The sequence below is a fragment of the Hyaena hyaena genome, unplaced genomic scaffold (genome assembly GCF_003009895.1).
Source record: "Hyaena hyaena isolate Hyena2069 unplaced genomic scaffold, ASM300989v1 scaffold_416, whole genome shotgun sequence".
NCBI lineage: Eukaryota > Metazoa > Chordata > Mammalia > Carnivora > Hyaenidae > Hyaena > Hyaena hyaena.
The window spans coordinates 933671-949441 of NW_024081049.1; the positions used below are offsets into that span (position 1 = coordinate 933671).

General features: G+C 35.5%; 1 long non-coding RNA gene across 1 annotated transcript in view; it reads right to left on the minus strand.

The window, feature by feature from the left end:
* Window positions 1-6555: 6555 nt before the first annotated feature.
* LOC120245424 overlaps window positions 6556-15771 on the minus strand; it is a 137902-nt gene continuing 128686 nt past the window's right edge. The window contains exon 6 of the long non-coding RNA XR_005531779.1: window positions 6556-6806. This is a non-coding gene — a long non-coding RNA (uncharacterized LOC120245424). The remainder of the gene's footprint in view (window positions 6807-15771) is intronic.

The window sequence follows — 15771 nt, forward strand, 5'->3', positions numbered from 1 at the left end:
GAGATCCTGACCTGAGCCGAAGTTGGATGCATAGTCGACTGAGCCACCAAGGTGCCCCTGAAGATGTTTATTTAATACAGTGAGCCCACAGGAAAAAGAATTCCTTTATTAGTGAGGGGGTAAGAAAGAAACTTCATAGAGATGATAGCATTGGATTAAGACTTATAAATAAAAGAGACAGATTTATAGGCAAATTAAACAATATGTACTGAACATAAAAGAGCCTAGTAAGTTCAGAAAGGAAGCCATAACCTACATTTTGAAATAAATTTAAGGGGAAAAGAGGTAATTGCAGGAGAGAAAAGCAAGATCCTCAGTGTTTTCTAGGCAAAAGTTCAGATACTGGGAATGCTTGGTACATGGAAGAGGAAAGATTTCACATTCCCCTTAAAATTATTCTCTAGTGTTTGGATTCTTGATATTAACATTGTCTGAAACAGATTGAGCTCCTAAGAGAAAAAGTGTTTAGTTTAAGAGTCCAGTGCTATGGAATAGTAGTAGAGGTATAGTAAATCATTACACAGATGGGTGTGTACCTATAAGATGAATTGTGAGCTGAAGACTAAAATTGACATCTCAGCTTATTTGTGGTAAGTGAATAAATCATCACGGGTGAGAACAATTAGAGAAAGTATATGAGATAGTCTTTCTTCATCTATATTTTTAAAGCTTTATTGAGATATAATTCACATACAATAAACTACACTTACTTAGGTGTAAAATTTTAAGTATTTTGACATATGTATCACATGTACATGAGTGAAACCATCACAATAAAGAAAATAGAATGCATTATCAATCTCCAAAGTTTCCTTGTGAGCCTTTGTAATTCTTCCCACCATGCCTTACAGACTCCCTCTTCTCTGTCACCAGGGAGCCAATCAAGTGAGTATAGTGTTGGTGTTAAAATAAATAAATAGTCTAGAAATAAGTAAAAAGACCTACTGATTTTTAACAACTAATTTTTCAAAAAAGTAGAAAGCCAGTTTTCATGCAGAAAAGACAGTATTTTAACAACTGGTTCCAGACAAATTATATATTCTATATATTTTAAAAAATATTTTCTCTATGTCTTGCACTATGTTAAAAAGAAAAAGAAAACAACTCAAATGGATACTAGACCTAACCATAAAACCTGAAATTATTAAGCTCAGTGAAGAAAACTGACTAGAGCAAAATATTTTTACCTTGTAATTAGGAAGATATATTAAATACAATGCTAATAGAACAGTAAAAGAACCAAGTGATAAATCTGATATCATCAAAATTAAAACTTTTGCTCTTCTAAAGATAATGTTAAGAGAATGAAAAACAAAAGAACAGATGATGAAAACATCTGCAAACCATTTATCTGATAAAGACCTTTATCCATAACATAAAAATTCCTAAAACTCAATAAAAGAATATTTCTTAATATAAAATGTCCAGTATTTGAGTGGATACTTCAATATAGAAGATGATTACTATGGTGAGTCATATTCACAAGGTGGGAAATATCTTCACTTTCCCCTCAATTATTTCAGGACTCTAAAAATTGTCTTAAAATAAAGAAAAAAAAGAATATGATGGCAAAAAAAAAAAGCACATGAGAAGATCTGCTGATAGAAGAATGGGTAAAAAAGATGTGGTATATTTATACAACAGAATATTACTAAGCCTTAAAAATGGATGAGATCTTGCCGTTTATGAAAAGGATATCCCTACAGTGTATTATGCTAAATAAAATAATTCAGACAGAGAAAGACAAATACCATATAATTTTATATTTATGTGGAATCTGAGAAATAAAACAAATAACAAACCAATAAAATAGGAACAGACTCATAGATTCAAGAACTGTTGGTTATGAAACAGGAGAGGGATTTGTGGGAGTGGGTGGGCTGGGTAAATAGGTGAAGGGGATTAAGGGGTACAAATTTCCAGTCATAGAATATGTAAGTCATAGGGATGTAATGTACAGCATAGGGAATATAGTCAATAATATGGTAATATGGTTGTATTGTGACAATGGTAATTAGGTCCTATGATGACCATTTCATAATACATGAAAATATTAAATCACTTTGAAACTATAGGGCATCTGCGTGGCCTAGTTGGTTGAGCGTCCAACTTTGGCTGAGGTCATGATCTCGCCGTTGGTGCGTTCAGCCCCGAGACGGGCTCTGAGACGGGCTCTGTGCTGACAGCTCTGAGCCTGGAGCCTGCTCCGGATTCTATTTCTCCCTCTCTCTCTGACTCTCCCCCACTCATTCTCTGTCTCAAAAATAAATAAACTATAAAAAAATAAAAAAAGAAACTAATGTTATTAAATGAGAATTATCCTTCAATAAAAATGCTGAAAACCTTCAGTCACTAAGGAAACTTGGCAACGGGCACTGAGTTTGGGAAATCTGAAATTGACATTTCAACCCAAGTAATGTAACTTGGTAGCATGTACTTAAAATTTCAGTTAATTATCCTTTAATATAATCAGATACTTGGAACGCCAAATGACATTTTTTTTCTCAACCCAACTCCTAAGTTGTGTTCATCAGACACTCTTGTATACTTCTGTCTTTATTTGAATGTTCCAGTTTCATCACTGCAAAATAAGGAAATAGTGTCACCTAGCTCACTGGTTTGTTTTAAAGATGAAATGATTCAATACACATACATGTTTATATACAATGTTTCCTACTGCAAAGATTCAGCAGATAATAGAGCTTATGATTTCTGATAGAAGTCATTCAGAAATTAATTTGTCTTATCACTTATTTCCTAGACTGTAAAAGAGAAGAGTAACTACATTGGGGCATTAGTCTACCTGAGCTGCCATTAACAAGGAAATGCAGACTGGTGGCTTAAACAACAGAAATTTATTGCTCACAGTGCTGGAGGGTTGTAACGAGTAACAAATTTCATCATTTTTCTATAATAAATTTTGAGATTTATTTTGTTTAATGTTAAACCAATTATGCCTTATGCATGTTTTGATCCATTTTTGATCTTTGTCAAACAGATGTCCTTCCATATACCACAAACCTATTTTCATTATAACTTTTAAGAGATCTTATTGAAATTCATCTTCTTTTTTAAAATATTTATTTGTGTGTGTGTGACAGAGAGAGAGAGAGAGAGAAAGAGAGAGGAAAGAGCAGAGAGATACAGAGACAGAATGCAAAGCAGACTGTGGTCTCAGAGCTATCAGCGCAGAGCCCAATGCGGGGCTCAAACTCACCAACTGTGAGATCATGACCTGAGCAGAAATCAGATACTCAGCTGACTGAGCCACCCAGATGCCCCGAAACCCAACTTCTTTTAATGGAACAATACGTTCACATAAGGAAATTCATACTCCATCCTTAATTTAACATTATCTTCCATTTACATCTCTTCCCAACACAGTATATTGCCAGTTTTTAAGGTTTCCTCAGTAAAAAACATATTGTCCAAATGTTTCTTATAAATACCAACAGTAAGTTTAAGGAAGAAAAATAAAACATCAAATTTTTCATGAATATTTTATGGCTCTGGAACTTCAGATTCAATTTGCATATAAATCTATAGGGTGGTAATTATGAACATGGAAGTAGAAGTAATATATATTAAAAACATGAGGTAATATATCATAAATGTTTACTAGTCCTACTTAAATGATATTTAAGCCATGAAAGGTGAGGGACAACAACCAAAAAGCAATCCTAACAATTATGTATAAAGACTCTCAAATGTTCTACTTAAAGCTAGAGACATAATTTTTTCAAAGTTTGTACTGTTTTTGCCTACATTTTAAAACCAAGGAGACTATAACTTTTGAACCACAAAATAATTCTAAAAATATGTCAATATAATTTTCAAACCCTAATGAAATAGTAAGAAAAAAACAGACAACAGAAAATTGTGTAGCTCAGTAGTGTATCCAATTATGTGGAACAATGTATCAAACTATGTTTTTCATTTTTAATGATCATCTTAAGAAGCATACATTTTATTACACTTTGTATCTAAACAAGGTAGTTCTTGAGAATTTCAGTACAACTTTGTGTAGATGTTTGGGCTCAATCATAAAATCAATTGAATTGTAACTAAGGGTGAACAAAGAACACATTGAACTTCACTCCCCACCCCTGTGCTTGGGAGATTACACATCAAACACAAAATTAATTTGTAATATTTATAAAATATAATTCAAAACAGGATCTGAAAGGAGCTTTCTAGAGTCTGCTATTGTACATAAATTGTATACTTAGTATTATTTTAGAAATTAATACCTCATAGGTCACTAGATAAATGTATGAACTGTAAAATAAATAGAACAAAAAATAAATTGTGTATTTATCATGCCCTTTAAATATACCCTTCCATATTTACAAGTGACACTGAATGACAAGGCAAACACACATTGTTTTCCATGACATATTTCCATCTTAATTAATTATATCTACAAAAAGCCTATTCCCAAAATAGTTTGTATTCTGAGCCTCTGGTATACATGGATTCTTAGGGGCACTGTTCAACAACAATGATAACAGTATTATGTTCTTTGAAATTAAATATTATATAAAGTGTCCCATAAATTATCCATGTTTTGCAGAATGTTATAAAATATTATGCTATGACTTGTCCAGCAATATTGTTTTTTTGTAGTTGTTTTCATTGTGGCTATTGTTTAGTTATTTAAATTATCTTCTTAGTAATGAGGTATTTGCATTCTTATAGATATAGTCAAAGGTTATGAATCAATTGGAAAGTGAGTGTTAATGGATCAATGCCAACAGATTATACTATTGACTTGCTTTGTTTTTGACCAAATAGTTTAATTTTTTCAGTATCTTGAGTCAATTTATCTCTGCTTATAACCCCAGCCTCACCCTCTACCTTAGGAAGGCATTTCTTACAGGATCCACAGGAAATTAACAGGCATGCTGTGAATAATATTCTTTAATTAAATCTAGTCAGAGAAAAGTGGGTTCAACAAAGCAGGTTTCTTTACCATAAAATTTCAAATAGCTTTTAATTTGCTACACTGTGTTATGATACTCATAGAATGAGATTAGTTAGGCATTGTTTTACAAATTTATTAGAAAGTGAATTCTTACTGGATGAACTATCTCATATAACTGGGCAAAATGTTGTTTCTGTTCCATCCCTCAGGTAGTTGATCAATAGGACATTACTTCAGTATGTCCAGCTCCAAACCTGTGATCGAAGTTTAGTAACTGGTCTTCTCCCTTGTTTCTGAGTTTAGAACTTCACTTTTTGCCATTGTATGGATTTCTATCTAGAATCCATGTTCAGAAGATCTCATCTTGGTAAACTAAGAACACCAAGTCATTGACAAGGGAAGTCTTGCTCTGCATTTGTCAGTCTTTCTTTTTAAGCCATGTTATACTCTTACCCCAAAATTGTGAAGTTTCTTAATTTCTGATTACAGATTGTGACTGTTAATTTTATGTGTCAACTTGACTGAGCCAATGGATTCCTGGACAGCTGGTAAAACATTATTTCTAGATGTGTCTGTGAGGGTGTCTCCAGAACAGATTGGTATTGGAATCCATACACTGAGTAAAGAAGACCACTGTCATTAAAGCAAGTGGGCATCAACCATCCATCCACTGATGGCCTGAACAGAACAAAAATGCAGAAAAGAGCAAGTTTACTCTCTGCATGAACTGAGTTACCCATCTTTTGCTGACTTTGGACATCTGCATTCTTGGTTTTCTAGTCTTCAGACTTGCACAAGGACTTAACATCATTGGCCTCTAGCTGTTGGAATTTTGGATTAAGATGAGTACTTACATCATTGACTCCCCTGGTCTACAGGCCTTTAGGACCAAACAGAAATGACACCCCTGGATTTCCTGGCTCTCCAGCCTGCAGACAGCAGATCATGGGATTGCTCAGCCTCCATAACTGGATGAGACAATCCCTTATAATAAACCTGTTTCCACATATCTGTGTAGATCCCATTGGTTGTTGTGCTGGAGACCTGGATAATACACAGACTTTACTATACATTATATACTCAATACTGTCATCTTGACCATCTTCCAAGACAATACTAATTCTGCTAGAGCACCCTCATCCCACTTGCCTTTAGGGTTTATTACCATACAGTAGATCTCCCCATGGACCTTGTAACCGTAATCTCATATTATTCCATCTCAGGTTTTAAAATTCAAATATCTAACTCTTTTTCTTATTTTGTATCCTTCCAGAAATTTCCCTCTTCATTCACATAGCATCTCCCCTCTGCTTAATTCTATTAAATCTAGTTCCCTTTTTTAATCACTTCCATCAACTACCAAAAGGTTCTTGCTTAAAATAAAATAAAATAAAATAAAATAAAATAATAAAATAAAATAAAATGGCATATCATTGTACATTTACCCCCAAATGAATTATTTATTTCTTCGGTAAGCATTAATTGAACAATTTTAATACGCTAGTAACAGATATTCTAGGAGCTGAGAATACAGTGATAAAACAAAAAGAGATTACTTAGGAGACATTTAGTGGAGGAAAAGGATAATATAAACAATATAAATATAGTATGTTAAAGAGTGCTATGTTAATGAGCAACAATTACGTCACCAAAGAGGATACAAAATGTCCAGGAAGCAGGTTAATATTTTAGGGTGGTCAGGAAGCTCTTCACAAAGAAGGTAACCTTGCATAAAGACTTCAAGGAAGCCAGGGAGCCCGTGTGCTTATCCAGATGAAACTCGGTGAAAAGGAACAACGACTGCAGGAGGACTTGTGAATAATGCCTAGTAACTTTCTTCTGACACTTCAGGGTAATGATGATAGAAAGGAGATGCAGAAAACTGTCAGAGAAAAAAACATGGCTTTCTTAGGAAGGAAAAGTCAAATAGACTATATAACTTCTAAAATTGTTTTTTCTGAGTTGTCAGTATTATTTTGGGTTGTTTTTGTTTGTCTGGGGTGTTTCATTTTTGGTTCCACCTAGTTCCTCCCTTTTATGCTGTGATTTTCTTCAATAGCCATGAGATCCCTGTGAAGTATTTTCCCCTGAATTTATGAGCTGACTTTGAGTACAGTAAATTGGGCAGTGGGAGATCGGGTGTTGATGGACTGACTGCATCTCAGGATGAGTAAGGAGGAGTAAGAAGGTGGGTTAGATGCACCTACCTCCATTCCACTGCCAAATAAGGAAGGCTTTCTTCTGGTTTCTATGCTCATCATCCAAGAAAAATGGCTCCCAGAAATATGTATAAATAATTTTGAGGTGTTTTTCTTATTTTATCCTAAGGGCAATAATGCAAATCCAGGTGAGTGTGTGTATGTGTGTGTGTGTGTGTGTGTGTGTGTGTGTGTGTGTGTGATGGTGAGGGGGGATATGGTGAATGGGGCAGACATTTCACAGTCAGATTTGTAAGGAATGTTTGTTTTGGACACCTCTGAAGAGTTTCTCAGGAAGAAGCACTCCTATAACTTCTCCTTTGCGTTTTCTGGGATGTGGCTGTACCCATTCGGTTCTGTCCACTGTGTCTGTCTATCATCTTTCCCTTTTCTTAATATTTTGTCAAAGGACCATAGACCACTTCCACTCAATCATTTCTAAGGCAATTGAAATTCAATCCCCTTCTTCACTTCTGTTGTCATTTAGACAAACCTCCAGGGGAAGACTTTTCTGTTGGTGAAGAGGGTTTCCTGATCCTAAATAGTACAGGATAGTGAAATACAGGACTGGGAACATGTGAACAGTAGCAGTTATTAGTCATGTATTCGTCACAGTCTGAGGGAGGAGGACACCACGTGTGCAATGCAAGGCTACAGAGGACGAGAGGGGTGCATTGTGAAACAGGGCTCTGAGGGTGGGCTCTGTATTAACGAGGAGAAGGGGTCCTGTCTGGTTCCTACAGGAGAATGTGATTGACTTGTTTGAATACTTCTTGAACTAGAAGGAAGTTTGAGGACCAGATGGGGTCCAGGTGGTCCAGGTGATGGAGGACCTGGCTGGGGAGGGAGCCTTTTCTGTTGGGTGGCAGCATATCTATTGAAAAGAGACTCATAGGTGAAGGCAGCACATGGAATTCTGGATCTTGCAACACACAGATGTTCTATCATTACCTCAGATAGAACCTCATCTACTTCGCTCAACCTGTACAAATTTAGAACTGAGTTTATAGCACATTAGATAATGCAGTTTTCATTGTTTTGACTTGACTTACTTATAAGTAAAGGTGCAGGGCTTTCTCTTTGTTTATATGTATAGCCTTTTTTATGCAAAATTACCTACTTGTGTTCTATTGTGACCAGATTCTTTTTGGCCTAAACTTAAATGTATTTATTTCACCTGTCTATCTTTTTGAATGATCTGCCTCCTATCTTCTGACTATTTCCATTTGCCAAGATTTTACCTTTGCATCTCCCATCTTTTCACTGTTTATTCTTCTGAGTGACTATTTTCTTCTTTTCTTATTTCAATTAGCAACCGGTGCTGACAATGCCCAAATCTCTACCTCAGCTCTTCACAAATTTATACTCCCCTTTACACTATTTACTATCTCTTGTCTCACAAGCTCATCATGAACAGCGTTTATAAAACTAAAATGATCACTCTTTCCAAATAGTATTTGTTACTGCAGAGTCAAGCTCCTGGTTAAAGGCCTAGATGTGATTTTTCAAGCCTGAGCTCAGACAAAGAGGTTTTACCCACAGGCTTTGGGGGAGAAGTCACCCTCCCCACACCAGGTCTGGGATGCAGCCCACGCACTGCAGTGACTGAAAAAAGCTGCAGTCAAGGACTCAGTTCCTCCCCATAACCACCCATCCCCTCAACTGCCCATCATGCTCCTCACATATTTGCATTGGTAGCCCAGGTGCCATCATTTGTAGAGGTCTTCTTGGAAACCTTTGCTGAAGTCTGTTACCAAGGGAGAAGGGGAACTTTGAACTTGAATCCAGACAGGTTACCCAACTCTGAGTTCTCAGTACTTTCTTGCTCTGAGCCTTCCTCCATCTTCCCCCCTTCACCCCAGGGTCCATAAGACTGCTGACACCTTTTGTTCAAGCTCCCTTGATAGTGAGAAGACTCACTATGTCCATGCTGACCCACCTGACCCTCCACTGGTGTGATGCTCCATGGGGAGAAATGGAACACAAGGAGTCAGTGCCTTCTCCGGCTTTAACCTCTTGCTTATACCCTTGCGGTAAGTGATTAAAGGCTTCCATTTTTTAAAAATGTTTTTTAATGTTTTATTTATTTATGAGAGAGAGAGCTGTCAGCACAGAGCCTGATGCGAGGCTGAACCCACAAACCGTGAGATCATGTCCTGAGCCAAGGTCTGACGCTTAAAAGACTGAGCCACTCAGGTGCCCCTAAAGCCTTTCATTTTTGGGTAATGGGTTACTTTGACATCTGGCAAGGCTACTTGCTCTCTTCCAGATCAGCAGAGCTCCTAAGAGGCACCTAGAGTCTTTACTGCATTTTATGCACCAGCATATATTTTTCACCAGGAAAATACATGTGACTCTGTCCCAAACTTATACTACCCTCTACCTGTCCACTTGGCTTCCTAAATACTGTATATATCAGATACATTATTTCTTCTTAAACACATCAGGAATAACTTAATTTAAAAACCCAATCTTCAATTTATACCACCTGGACCCCTGAAAAGAGATATTAACTGTAGCCAGAATTATCTACAAATCTTTTTCTTTACTGCAGCCATGGTAACAAAAATCAAAAGGCAAAACCCACCATTCTCCTTTCCACCCACCCAAATCACTGAATTTGGATAAAGTCTAAGCTTATCACTGTGCTTTTGACATTTTTACCCTTCCATAACTCATCGGTTTCTTCCAATTATTTTATCGTCCAGAAGCCCTAAAATTCTTCCATTGCTATAATGTATTTTAAAATTATATTTATTTGCTTATTTAATTTTACCTTCATGGCTATACTCAGCCTATCCCATTGCTTGGAATATTTAACTGTCTCTTTGCCCTAAAGAAATCATTTTATATGACAGGTCCGTCATGAAAACTTCCATATTTCCCTTGTGTAAGGCAAGGCAGAGTGATCGCAGCAAGATACTCTTGGTGCGAACTAGAACTTATTGGCAGGCAGATCGGCAGGATCATGTGAGGGACACAATGTGCACAGGAAAGCAGAGAGAGACTGAAGTCAATGCCAACAGCTACCAGAATGTAAAATGTGCAAGAAATAGAGTTTTTCTGAAGCCTCTGGAGGATATTCAGTCCCACCAACACCTTGAAATTTATTTCAAACTTCTGACATCCAGAATTGTGGGAGAATAAATTTCTGTTGTTTTAAGCCAGCATGTTAGTGGTACTTTGCTACAATGGCAATGGAAAAATAATACAGATTTCTTGGCCAAATTCAGCCAAATGCTTGAATTTTACACCCAGAAAGATATTTTTTTTACATTAAAATGGTTGAAAAAAATCAGATGAAGAATAGTATCCTGAGATATATAAAAATGGAATGAAATTCAAATTGCTGACATAAATTAAGTTTTATTGGAACACCTCCATGCTCACTCATAGATTGTCTATGGCTGCCTTTGCATTTAGCAACAGAGCTGAATGGTTGTCATGGGGAATGCATGGTGTGCTAAGCTGAAAATACTTGTTATCTGGCGCTTAACAGAACATGGCTGTGGTCCCCTGTACTGGATGCTTTTGTAATTATCATTTACTTTGTCTCCTCCATTAAATTGTGAACTTGTAGATCAGGACTTTATACATAGTCTATGTTAAATAAATATATAAAGATTCAATGAAAATTTTAACTTTTTGCTGTCTCTTTACTGTAAAACATTGCATAACAGCTACGCATTTGCTATAGTTTTTCCTAACTTTAAGACCTGCTATTTTCATTTTTCATAAATGATAGAGGTAATTAAAAGTGATGGAATTATTTGAGTTAAATATTTAATATTATGATACCATAGGGATCAAAATGTTTTGCAACAGATGAGTTTGGGGATTATTAAAACTGATGCCATGTTCATAATGATAAAATAAAATGAAAAATAAACATGGGAGATCTTTAAAAGACAACTTCAGTATGAAAAGTGGCATTGTTTCCATATGTTAAGCTATTTATTAAAACTATAAATAAATTATGTCTAAAGATCACAATTTTAAATAAAATACTGATTTCACATTTGATTTGAGGATACGTGTTAAATAGTTAGACTTTCAGATGTGAGGGACACCTGCTAATAAAAGATAAAAGAGCCTAAAATGTTGGCCAACATACAATATTGTGACTTTATACCTGAGTGAAGAGTTTAAAGTCTACATTCTTATGTTATACATACTTTATTGCTAATTGACTATTCCTAAATCACAAACTTGTAATTGGTAGTACTGAAGTACATATTCTCAAATGTGGAACCCTAGAGAACACTGAGTGAGAAAACTTTCTCATAAGATAAAGCTCTTTCTGAAGTCAGCACCAAACCACGCTTTGTACTTTATCAGCTTATGAAGTTTAAAGGTTATGCTAATGCAAAATTCATATTCATTTTTATAAAAGAGTTTGAGAGAAAAAAAACACCAAAAAAAAAAAAAAAAACCCTCTGCTCCATCAGAAGAATGATGAGGAATTTAAAAACTTTAAATTAATAGTGTCTTAGTAGTTCCTGAGTTTAAAATTAGCATTGAGCTATTGAATTCAGAGAACTGTAAGAATAAGTTTGTTGTTCATGTGCTCAAATTTCTAAGTGTGCTGTACAAAATTCCGTAAAGGAATATCTGCTGCATTTTTATTTTTTAATGTATTACCTCCTTTTACAAGAGCACAAAGTCTTTTCTTGTTCTTAGAAAATGACTTACATTTACACTTGAGAGGAGCAGCATGGGGGGGAGGGGAGGGCATTTTCTACCCTTAGGCAAAGCAAGGCAATTTGCTCAAGAACAATGTGAAATTGACCTTTCTTTTTTCTTTTTTTTTTTTTTTGGAAGTTGTCTCTGGATGGATATAACCCCAAGACTAGAAAAGGCACTGAGGGGCAGTCCTCTGTTCATTTTACATGTGGCACTTCCCATTTTCCTTCTTATTTCTATTCTATCATATTATATTAACTCACAGTAATTTATACAAAACCAAGTCTGTGTATCTGTTTCTTAAGAAACAGGTATGATGTCACTTTTATGCTCTTAACCAGCTCTAAAGAAACTGTTTATTATAAGTAAGGCTACAGCTTGCTATGGGGACAGACACATAACAAATAGAATAGAAGGCAGTTTTTATGAAAATTATAAATACTTGTACGTTTTCAAAATGTAAAGAACTATGTAATCTAATGGTTGAATGTTACTGACGTGTTACTGAACGTTGAGACATCCTGATTCCTATCCCAACCACACCAGTTCAGGCTATGTGGTTAGAGGTAACATATATAAAATCTGATCTTTAGATTCCTCAGTGAATTCTCAGTCCACCTTAGACACCGAAGGTACTAGTCCCTACCTCAAAGTGCTTTATGAGAATTAAAATTAAATAAACCCTTAGATCACTTTCATATGAATTCAAGATTTTATTTACATGGAAAATAATAATCATATGATTATATTTTGTCTTTTTTAGATGTGTAGAAAATAATCAACTTTTTTTTTTGCCTACCTTGTTGCACCCTACAGAAAATTATATCACCAGACTTAGATTAAACAAACTCATTTGCACTATTAAAATTTCTCTAATTTTTAAAAATTTATATCTGAGAGAGAGAGAGAGACAGTGTGAGCAGGGGAGGGTCAGAGAGAGAGGCAGACACAGAAACTGAAGCAGGCTCCAGGCTCTGAGCTGGCTCTCAGCACAGAGCCTGACGCAGGGCTTGAACCCACAAACCATGAGATCATGACCTGAGCTGAAGTCAGACGCTTAACCCACTGAGCCACCCAGGAGCCTCTATACACTATTTTGTATCTTTAGTAATAATTGCTGAATAATACTAATACCAACTGAATACCAAGAGTTGACACAAAATGTTACATTAAGGACAATAATATTTTTAACAGACTGAGTTGACTTCCCAGGGAGACTAATCATTTTATGAAAATAAAACTTATAGTGAAAACAAATTATTTCAAAGAAGTGTACCTTTTGTTATGAACACTGGGAAACAAAGTTAAAAACCACAAGTTTGAAACTTTCATACTACAACAATAAAAATAAAATGAAGTACTCTCCTTTTGGTCATGGAGAGGCTTTCAGCTGCTGTCCCCAGAGCTGCTGTCTATTTCATTGTTATATAGTTGCTGATTAAAATATGTGTGGTTATGTGATTGATTTTATATACAAAATTGAAAATATAATTTTGAAAAGCATCCCAGACCCAAATAAAATTTAATATATATTTATCTTCAACTTATAAGTGTTTTTAATATATGAATTCCAAAAAATGGAATATGAATTCCATTTTTGGTAATACATTGGATTAACCATGTGATAGATAATTCTCATTATCTTCTAAAATATTTCTTTTCTCTCAGATCTATTTTGATGTTAAGAATTAAGTTCATAAATTCCTCTAGGTCGACATCTAATTACTTGTCAGCCTCTTGTTCTACAATTAACACTACTTTCTATGTATCTGCAAGCACTGAATATAATCAAGGAATTTTAACAATTAACATACAATGTAGCTATACAAAGGTTTAGCAATTGTCATTTTAAAAGCTTTGCTGCCAATTATAATCTAATTACATAAAAGTTTCCCCAACTTTGGCGCCTGATTTAATCCATCCTATTACATCTATAACAAGTTGGCTTTTCAAATTATCTATTGTATCATTTTTAAGAAAGTCATGCTGGAATGCCAGTAATGAATAAGGCTCACAGAAGCTTCTCTACAATGATAGCTATTCTCAACGCCCTTCAACCAAAGACTACATGGAGCGCTTAACACAAATTGGGTTATTTACTCTTTGCTGTTAGGGTGAATGCTTTCTATAGGGAACAGGATCTTAGGAGGAAACTATTACAAGATTTGGAGTCTAGGTGGTTAATTTGTGGGAGAGTCTAAGAAATTAGGAATTCATTTGAGATTTGATGATGTCAGAAAGCAGTCACAGTTTTATGATTGGGTCAAATAGTAGCTGTTACTTGTTTAGTGAGAGAGTGGGACATTTGCTGTTCTGTGGGTTGCACAGTGAGCTACTTTCTGTTTTGTTGCCTGGAGACATATATAATGTGACCTTGTTTGTCTCATTTTATCATGGTCTTAGATTCTGTGTGAAATTGGCACTCTATGAGATTGTTATGTGTAATAGAATCACATGGCTCAGCTCTGAGGGCCAGGTCAGACCCTGATCTTCATGAACGGCTCTTCGTTCTTGGTTTTCTTATGTTTTGTTCTTCTCTCTTTATGAAGAATACAGGATAATGATTAAGGAAAATGTCTATAAGAGTAGCTCTGGATAATGTTCAATATTTCAAATATTAATTTTTAATTATCAGATTTTTTTAAAAAATCAATAATTCCTCCCTGATGCTTCAAATAACTTGAGAATGCTTTTCAGAAATGAAACTTGAGATAAATTAATAAGAGACAGATGTCACTAGAATTAGATTTTCCTGGCAGCAAAGACATAAATCAAAGTAAAATCAATTATATTTTTTTTCATTATACAAGGGAGAGAAATAACCTTTTGCTCGTCATCTGCTTTTCCCTCCAGAATTATTCTTTATCCTTGTCCACCTGCTTCTGACCCCAGAAGGCAGGCTGGATTGTCACTCTCCGTCCTCCAGGTAATATCTGCCAATGGGCATCTCCAGAGAGAGGTCAGGAGGAAAGGGGGTGGGGGTGAGGTGAGGGTATTTGTGTGGCCATTGTTTTGCCCATATCTTCTATGTGTCCCTGGACCAGGAACACCTCCTAATAGAATGCCTTCTTTGTGTGCTCTTTCTCTGAGTTCCTATATCTGCTTCCACTCTTGGCCCCTTTTGCCCTCCATTTTCGTCAACCCCGGGGTACTACACTGTTCTTTGTGCTTTTCCTCTGCCTTGCTTGTTTCTGTGTATTAATTTTGCTCATTAAACTCTCTTGAAGTGTTCCATTTTAGATTGGTAGCTATTTTCTGCTATTACACAGATTGTTACACAAAATATCCTTTTATAAAACATGGCAAACGGCAAGTCTCATATTGATTTTAATCGATTTTTGATGTATGTGTATTTATTAAGTCTTTAGCAACATTTTCAACAATCAATATGGAAGATGCAGATGCTTGCCCAATTGATATTTTAAACTGATTTCTTATCCTTCAATCTCTATTATTTATAATATATACTGGCACGGATAGTAGAGTGTGTCTTCAACTTTATCTGGAACAATTATGGGAATTATGTTAAATATTTCACAAATAACGGATTCTATTTTACCTGTGTATCATGAGTAACTTACTATGCATCACGGTTTGCCTGAGAGAGTCCTGGTTTATACTGTGTCTTTTGCACCTACATCTTAACATTTGTCAAATACTTGTCATTTTTGGCAGAAGGTTTTATATATATTTGCAGTAAAATGAGCTGGGTGGATCTTGCTATAGCTCCCGTTTTCACTTGAAGTTTTAAATATGGTGTCATCTATTAGTGGATGAGATGCATGTACTTTCACGATAATGCATCATTTTAAACCTGAAGCAAAAGAGCAAATACCTGTCCTTTCCTTTATTGACCTTGCCCAGAGCACCATCTATAACATCTCTTTGCATGGGCGGACTGCAGGGTGCTCTCTGAGGAACACCATGCACTCAAACATGGGCCAGCAGGGAGAGCTACTCCCTGTA